Genomic DNA, 9724 nt, shown 5'->3' with positions numbered 1-9724 from the left:
TTCAGCCCACTGAGTTTCCGTAATGGCAACAATATCATACCTGCCCTTATTTACTTGAGTGTCTAATTCACCCTGTTTATTCCTCATACTCTGTTCATTGGTGTATAAGGTAAGATAGGGGAGTGATTGAAAGTGATAAAAACAGAGATACTGGCAGGCAGTGAGACTCCATTTGGCATTTTTTTATTATTTTCTGGGCCCTTCAGCGAGGCAAAGTGGGATCATTGCATCTTAGGAAAAAAATACTGCAGAATATTTTTCATTAAATAGTGATAATTATGAAAGGAGCAGTTATATCTGCCTTGAAGAAGCAGTGGGGAAAGAAGAACATTTTACCTGCATTCCACAATGGTTAATGATGACTTAGGGCTGTTTCATTCATACGCTGGAGTTTGGGCCAATGTCTTGAGGCCAAGGGGGAAGATAGTGGTTGTCAGGACACAGTGGTGGGATTCAGCCGGTTCGCACCTATTCGGGAGAACCGGTTGGCAACTTTCTAGGTAGTTCAGAGAACCGGTTGTTGGAAGAAATCTCCTTTTGTTTTTTCCCCACTTTACAGGGCTAATCCTGTAAGGAAGGCAGGGAGGAAACATTCTGGTGTTGCTTCTAGCCTCATCTTTATTGCCCTTCTTACAGAAACTGCCTCTCCGGTTAACCCTTATTACATTATAACAGCTAAGGAGAAGCGCCCATCGACCTGAGTGGCCTTGAGTTGCCCACGCCCACCCAGTCACATGACCACCGAGCCCCACCTACCCAGATAGTCATTAGGGCAGAGAACCGGTTGTTAAATTATTTGAATCCCACCACTGTCAGGACATGAGTATCCAATGTTAAAGTACAAGTGAAGACATAAGAGCCAAGGTGGCGTAGTGGTTAGGGTGCAGTACTGCAGGCCACTTCAGCTGACTGTTATCTGCAGTTCAGCGGTTCTAATCTCACCGGCTCAAGGTTGACTCAGCCTTCCATCCTTCTGAGGTGGGTGAAATGAGGACCCGGATTGTTGGGGGCGATATGCTGACTCTGTAAACCGCTTAGAGAGGGCTGAAAGCCCTATGAAGCGGTATATAAGTCTTACTGCTATTGCTATTGCTATATGACCTTTAAGACTTCAAATAATGGAATAAAAACCAAGATAGAAGAATGCACTACCCTGCCCCTGAACAGGGAGAGTCCATTCCACATCATGTGTAACAATGATAGGGGGATTTTTCCTCTATAAACTCTCTTTTAAGATTCCTATGGGCTCAACTACCCATTACAACAGGGGTTTCAAACTGGCGGTTTCAGTTTCAAACTGAATTCTGGGAGTTGAAGTCCACAAGTCTTAAAGTTGCCAAGTTTGGGAACCACTGTCTTAGATTAACCATGGGCCAGATACATCATGCACAGGTCACGCCCACCCCAGCTCTGTGAAGAGGATGTGATGCAGCGAGTTTGACACCCGTGCCAATGGATGGAAGATACAATAGATACAATGGGAAATGCATCTATTGTATCTACAGTACCTCACAGCCCTTTTGCCAGAAAATTCCATTTCTAGAAGAGATCATTAGGAGATCATTAGAGCCGAGGTGGCTCTGCAGTGGTTAGAGTGCAGCACTGCAGGCTACTTCAGCTGATTGCAGTTCTGCAGTTCGGCTGTTCAAATCTCACCGGCTCAAGGTTGACTCAGCCTTCCATCCTTCCGAGGTAGGTAAAATGAGGACCCGGATTGTTGTTGTTGGGGGCGATATGCATAGAGCTGAAAGCCCTATGAAGCGGTATATAAGTCTAACTGCTATTGCTATTGCTAATTTGGCAAAGCCTGGCCAGTCCCACCTATTCCCTTGCCAATGCTTCCTTTATAAGAGCCGAGGTGGTGCAGTGGTTAGGGTGCAGTACTGCAGGCCACTTCAGCTGACTGTTATCTGCAGTTCAGCGGTTCTAATCTCACCGGCTCAAGCTTGACTCAGCCTTCCATCCTTCCGAGGTGGGTGAAATGAGGACCCGGATTTTTGGAGGCAATATGCTGACTCTGTAAACTGCTTAGAGAGGGCTGAAAGCCCTATGAAGCGGTATAGAAGTCTAACTGCTATTGCTATAGCTATTGCTAAGTTTTAATCCTTACCCTTGTGAGCGTTTCCACTCGGACTCAAACGTTCATGAGCTAAAACTTGATGGGTGAAACTGCCTGAAAAAAACAATGGCTTTGAGTTAGGAAAATGGCAGGTGGAGAAAGAATTAAATGCTTCTTTTCTGGTGTCCCCCCCCCCCGCCCAAACTTCTCTGAATTCAAAGAACGTTCAGGCAAACTGTGGCTATTGGGCTATCTTTAACCTTGTTTTCATGTAACACCAACTTTGGCCCCAAGCAATTGGCATTCCATGCATCTCGTGGCAGCGAACTCCATCTGTTAATTATGTGTTGTATAAAGAGGCCCTTTCTTTTGTTTGCCCTCCCCTCTGCTAATTAACTTCAGTAGTTGACCCTGGGTTCTAGCATTATTTTGCAAAAGGAAAGAAATGTTCAGCCTATTATCTTCACACCATTTTCTGTTTTATAAGCTTCAACAACGGTGTTTAGGAGCTCACCTTAATAAAAAAAAAAACCTCACTTTTTTAATACTCTTCTTGGCAGTTTGCTTCCCTTTGGTGATTGATTATTCACGATTTCTCAGTTCACTGTTGAAGAACACAGTTTTACATTGTGTGACTTTGCGATTTGTTCTTTTGAGACTTCCACAGCTACTGTAATAGCTGACAATTTACCAATTTAGAGTTAAAAGTGAAAACAGCAAAGCCGCAAAATCGCAGGCTCAGAGCTATAAAAGAAGAGACAAATGTTAAACCTTAATGTGCAACTCTAATGTGCTCTTCATAAATATGGCACAAGGCTTCGTTCACACATTTCAGATTTATGAAACCGATAGGAAGAAACGAAGTGTTGTTTTCTTCCCGCTTTAATTGACAGGAAGAGATGTTGCAAAAATCAGTAGAAGCTTTTAATCCAAAGGAATGGTTTAGATCATTGTGCTAGTCGAGAGATAAAAATACTGCAGGTTTTTTTGCAGTAACAAAAAATATGGAATAGCAATATGAAAGAAGGGACTTTATTTCACACAAAATGCTACCAACTTCAATTCAGATTCCATTAAAGATTAAAAACAGCAGCTAGTCTGAACACATACAGGATAAAATAGGAGCCATTGACTGTAGGGACTGGTATAGAGCACTTTTAAGTGATAGCAATAGCAATAGCACTTAGACTTATATACCGCTTCATAGGGCTTTCAGCCCTCTCTAAGCGGTTTACAGAGTCAGCATATTGCCCCCAACAACAATCCGGGTCCTCATTTTATCCACCTCGGAAGGATGGAAGGCTGAGTCAACCCTGAGCCGGTGAGATTTGAACCGCTGAACTGCAGATAGCAGTCAGCTGAAGTGGCCTGCAGTACTGCACTCTAACCACTGCGCCACCTTGGCTCTATATGATGGAGCTGGAAGTTTGATGGGCTGGATGGGCTGGAAGTTTCAGACAAAAAGTTAGGTTGTGGGTACTGTGCGAAACACGGGTTCTCATTAGAGAAAGGCGTTCATGTTTCCAGAGAATGGAAAAATTTCCAGATCGAGGCAGAAGGGACAAGTAAGGAGGTGCAGCAAGCATCTCTCAGGGAAAAAAAATGAAGGAACATTTTAAATCAAAATCTCACACCGTTTGCAGAGACAAAGGGTCTTATTTTCGGGGAAACACAGTAGCTAACTTCATCGGTGCACGGATGATTTTACCTAGTTTGGCTAATGAAACATCTGCAAGAAAACAACCAAACTCAGAACATACCAAGTCTATGACTTCTACTATGGTTACCCATCTGCATTTTATCATATAGTTCAAACCTATGTAGTCCTCATTCCAGATGCCTCCCATCACCCTGCCAGGTGCTAGTGAGAGTGTCCTTGGTTTCCAGGAGAAATAATGTTATTTTAGCTACATATCCCCTTTTGCTATCTCTACTCCCCCCCCCTCCCTTTCCCTCAGCTCCAGTGAGCCTTGTTGCGGCAATCCTTCAAGACTCTTCAAAGATGGCTCCAGGGTTGACAGGACCATGTACAAGCCCCAAAACTTGCTCCTGTTGGTCATCATCTACAGCAGAGGTGGGTTCCTACAGGATCGCACCAGTTCGGTAGAACCGGTTCATCAAATCTACCGAACCGGTTAGAAGAGGTTCCACCAGAAAGCACGCCACACCTGCAGAAGAGGTTCCAAAAGTTTTTGAAACCCACCCCACACACACACACACACACACATACACACACAGAAAGAGAAAGAGAAAGAGAAAGAGAAAGGAAGGAAGAAAGAAAAAAAGAAAAAAGAAAGAAAAAGTGAGAGAGAGATGAAAGAAAAAAAGGAAAAAGGGACAGAGAGACAAAAGGAAGGAAAGAGAGAGAGAGAGAGAGAGAGAAGGAAAGAAAGAAAGAAAGAAAGAAAGACAGACAGAAAGAAAGAAAGAAAGAAAGAAAGAAAGAAAGAAAGAAAGAAAGAAAGAAAGAAAGAAAGAAAGAAAATACATGGCCGGCAAGCCACTTCCACCAGATCACATGGCTGGCAAGCCACTCCCACAAAGGAGGCCACACCCACAGAGTAGGTTCGAAACAAATTTGAAACCCACCACTGATCTACAGCCTGGATAATGGCTGGATAATGGCTGAAAAGAAGGGTGAGCAGCCCATTGTTCTGAAGTGCAGCATTAGTCTTGCCAAGGATGGACACAGAAACACATTTAAACCTACTAGGGAGCATCAGAAACTCTTTACCAACGCAAAGGTTATCCTACGACATCATGCTCCAATTGTACAGAGAATTGTGACAAGCACCTACTGTTTTAACTTGATGAATCTGCCCGAAGGTTCCTGTAATAGGCTGCAATATGAAAGATTTGATTTATTATATTTATATGAAAGAAGTTGGGAAAAGCACAGTATGACCCTGTTTCCATTATTTCATTTGCAATGGTGTACTAAACATGCCGGGTGGATATTCTTGTGCTTGAATCTCTGTAAAAAGCCTAATTAAATTAATTACAGTTCTAATTACAAAGAGTAATGGACAGTGTCAATGTGGTTTGTTTCCCAGAAGCAAACCCCCCCCCCCCCGCCTCACAGCAAGATCAAGTTTTCGGATTGGCCCCCAAGGAGGCTGTATAGGAGCACATACTGGAAATATTGGTGCGAACTGGTTTATTGCATAGCCAGAGGTGGCGCAGTGGTTAAATGCAGCACTGCAGGCTACTTCAGCTGACTGCAGTTCTGCAGTTCGGCTGTTCAAATCTCACCGGCTCAGGGTTGACTCAGCCTTCCATCCTTCCGAGGTGGGTGAAATGAGGACCCGGATTGTTGTTGGGGGCGATATGCTGACTCTGTAAACCGCTTAGAGAGGGCTGAAAGCCCTATGAAGCGGTATATAAGTCTAACTGCTAATATTGCTATTTTGCAATATTTTTTTTTCCAGGATAACCAGTTCCTTGGTACCTGCCATCCTAATTCATTTCAATATGGATCTGAAAAGCCAGAATTGTTAGCAAAGATTGTAGGGCCTTGAGATCACTCATAGGAATCCAACGTTAGGAGATAGAAATACTGTGAAATATCTGTTCATTGGCGGCCAAACTATAAATCTATATTCACGTTATTTCAAAATAGGAAGTAGAGGTGAGCAAGGCACAATCTTGTAGGCAGTCTGAAAGCAGCTGGTGGTATTATTGACAAGAACCCCAACCCTTGTTGTATCTGCAATCTCATCAAGCTACATAGGTCACCACAGAGAGCATAATTAAACTATGTGCAAATGAAGATCCGAAAACATGGACCAATTCTTCTTCCTTCTTAGAGGCTGCTGGTTGCCTCTGCACTATCCACCCAAATGCTGTTATGCTGTGGAGGAGGATAGATGCTCCTCACGTAGCAAGAGTAGCCTTTATTATTTGTATGATGTCCTCCATAGTCTCTGTGAGATCTTTCAATAGGTAGGAATGGATAAAATGCGGTTGGGAGTCTGGATTGACCATTTTTTTCTGCCTAGGTATAAAACCTTGCTTTCCTGAACATTAAATGGCATGATTTTGGGTAGGGCCCATTGTTCAAGTCTGTCAAGATCTTTTTGGATCCTGAGTTTGTCTTCCAGGGTGTTGGCTATTCCTGCCAGCTTAGTGTCATCTGCAAATTTGATGAATTCCCCTTCTATTCCCTCACTCAAAGTCATTTATGAAGATATTGAAGAGTACTGGGCCTGAATCAGAACCTTGTGGTACCCCACTGCTTACTTCCCTACAGATGGACATAGTATTATTAAGGACTACTCACTAAGTACAGTTTGTTAGCCAGTTATAAATCCATCTGGGGGGTGATGCTGTCTATCCCACATTTTTCTAGCTTACCAAGAAATAGGTTGTGGTCTACTTTGTTGAATGCCTTGCTGAATTCTAAGTATATACCATGTCCACCACATTTTGCTGGTCTACTAATTTACTCACTTTGCCAAAGAATGAAATAAGATTGGTTTGGCATGATGTGTTTTTAACAAGCCAATGCTATATATTCATCAAGGTCAGACAGGTGTGCTCTTACCGTTTTCTTGCTTATTTTAATTTTTATTTCCAGCCTTTCTTTTATAATTATGTTTTTTGTAGGTTGGGCTATAGTTTATTGGGCTATAGTTTATTTTTTATGTTCAAAAGTTTTATTTCTTTTAAAACAAACATTTCATCATTCCTCAATCAGTAAGACACCGAAGTACAATTTTTGTGTGTGTCAAAATAGTTCTAGTTTACCACCAAATTCTTGTCTAGCCTAATGTATACCCCTCCCTCCCTCTCCCCTTCCCCCCCAACGCCCCCTCCTCCTCTCCCCCCCCCCCCCGACTTCCCAGAACCCGTACACGGTATGGATTTCTAACAAACACAGTCTAAAATCTATTGAGAAAAAAGAAATAAAGAAATTAATGACATCTCTACATTGACCTTAGCTTTTTCTTACTGAACTAACTTTAAACCATTTAAATCATTTCTGATCTTAAGCATAGGCTAACTGGAATTTCTTGGTCCCGTATTTATTTTGTATATAGTCAATCCATTTTTTCCAGTCTCGTTTATATCTCTCATTTGAGTGATCTTTAAGATACGCCGATCTTTTAGCCATCTCGGCTAAGTTTATAACTTTCAAAGTCCATTCTTGAGTTGTAGGCAAGTCTTCCTTCTTCCAGTATTGCGCCACCAACAGTCTTGCTGCCGTTGTTAGGTGCTATAGTTTATTTTTGTGTGAAGACTGATCTGCAAAGAATGAGTTAATCAGATCTGCTCTCTCTCTCTCTCTCTCTACTGTTACTTTCTTGGCACCTTCTCTCTCTAGTGGACCGACTGTTTCCTTGACTTTTTTTCTTGTTATTTATATGCTGAAAGAAACATTTTTAAAATTGTCTTTAACTTTTGTTACAGGTCTTTGTTCATTCTGAGCCTTTTGATTTCCTGGCTTCATTTTTTGCAGATTCGGGCTATCTGCTGATATGCTGCCTTAGTTATGCGTCCCTCTTTTCATTTATTTATTTTTGTACTTATCCTTTTTGTCTGTCAGTTTATCAGACAGATCTTTGAACAGAAAAATGTAGTGGGCACAGTTGTTTATGTTCCCTCCCCGCCCTGAGTTGTTCGCCGCCCTGAGTCCCTCCTGGAGAAGGGCGGCATACAAATAAACCAAATAAATAAACCAAATACAAATACAGTATACTTGGATTTCAATAAGGCGTTTGACAAAGTAGACCACAATCTACTTGTTGGTAAGCTAAAAAATTTGGGATAGACGACATCACCACTGGATGGATTTGTAAATTGGCTGCCACATCACAGTTAGCATGTAGTCCTCAATGGAATTACATCTACATGGAGGGAAGTAAGCAGTGGGGTACCCCAAGGCTTCATTTTAGGCACAGTACTCTTCAATATCTTCATATCTTCAATATCTTGAGAGACTGCCTGCTGCCAATTACCTCCCAAAGACCCATTAGATCACACAGATTAGGCCTCCTCCGGGTTCCGTCTACCAGCCAATGCCACCTGGCTATTACCCGGGGGAGGGCCTTCTCTGTGGCAGCTCCGGCCCTCTGGAAAGAACTCCTCGCAGGGATCCGGACCCTCACCTCTCTCCAGGCCTTCCGAAAAGCCGTCAAAACCTGGCTTTGCCGGCAGGCCTGGGGTTGATGAGTTCCCCTCCCCGCTCGACATGTATGGTTGTGCGACTGTTGTTTACTTTTATTATTTGTATTTTGTTTTTTATGTTTCCCTTTTTTCCCCCTTGAATTGTTCGCCGCCCTGAGTCCTCCCGGAGAAGGGCAGCATACAAATAATAAAATTCTAATTCTAATTCTTCTAATTCATAAATGACTTAGATGAGGGAATAGAAGGGGAATTCATCAAATTTGCATACGACACTAAACTGGCAAGAATAGCAGACAGCCCAGAAGCCCAGATGGATCTTGGCAGACTTGAACACTGGGCCCTACCTAAAAAAATGAAATTCAGTGTAAAGAAAGGTAACGTTTTACATTTAGGCAAGAAGAACCAAATGTATAGGTATAGATTCATTAGGTGAAACCTGGCTCAATAGCAGTAACTATGACAGGGATCTTGGAGTCCTAGCGAACATTCATTTAAATATGAGCCAGCCGGATGCAGCTGCAGCCTAAAAACCCAAGGCAATCCTAGGCTGCATTAACACAGGGAAGAAGTTCTAGTACCACTTTACAAAGCCTTAGAAAGACCACACTTGGAATACTGCACCCAGTTGCAGTCACCACAATATTAAAAAAAAAAATATGTAGAAACTCTGGAAAGAGTGCAGAAAAGAGCACAAAGATGATTAAGCGGCCTGGAGGCTATGAAAAATGAAAAAAAAAACAATATGAAAAACGGTTGCAGGAATTGGGTTTGTCTAGTCTAGGGAAAAGGAGGACTAGGGGGGTGACATAATAGTAGTAGTTCCAATTTTTGTGGGACTGCAACAAAAAAAGAAGAGGCCAATCTATTTTCCAAAAGCACCAGAAAACAAGACAGACAGACAGACAGACAGACAGACAGACAGACAGACAGACAGACAGAAAGAAAGAAAGAAAGAAAGAAAGAAAGAAAGAAAGAAAGAAAGAAAGAAAGAAAGAAAGAAAGCAGGAGGGAGGCAGGCAGGCAGGCAAGGAAGCAACCTAGAACTAAAGAGAAAATTCCTTACAGTGAGAACAATTAACCAGTGGAACAGCTTGACACCAGAAGTTGTGAGTATTCCATCACTGGAGGCTAATAAGAAGTGACTGGACAGCAGAGGTGGGTTCCTACCAGTTCGCACCTGTTCGATAGAACCAGTTCGTCAAATCTACCGAACCGGTTAGAAGAGGTTCCACCAGTGGACCCGGAAAGCAGGCCACACCTACAGAAGAGGTTCCAAATTTTTTTGAAACCCACCACTGACACACACACACACACACTCACACACAGACAGACTCACAGAGAGAGAGAGAGAGAGAAAGAAAGGAAGAAAGAAATAAAGAAAAAAGAAAAAAAGGAAGAAAAAGTGAGAGAGAGATGAAAGAAAAAAAGGAAAAAGGGACAGAGAGACAAAAGGAAGGAAAGAGAGAGAGAGAGAGAGAGAGAGAGAGAGAGAGAGAGAGAGAGAGAGAGAGAGAGAGAAAACACATGGCCGGCAAGCCA

Source organism: Thamnophis sirtalis, unplaced genomic scaffold, assembly GCF_051295495.1.
Source record: "Thamnophis sirtalis isolate CommonGarterSnake01/CBP01778 unplaced genomic scaffold, rThaSir2_p1.2 scaffold_3, whole genome shotgun sequence".
Classification (NCBI taxonomy): Eukaryota; Metazoa; Chordata; class Lepidosauria; order Squamata; family Natricidae; genus Thamnophis; species Thamnophis sirtalis.
This window is presented reverse-complemented; position numbering follows the sequence as displayed.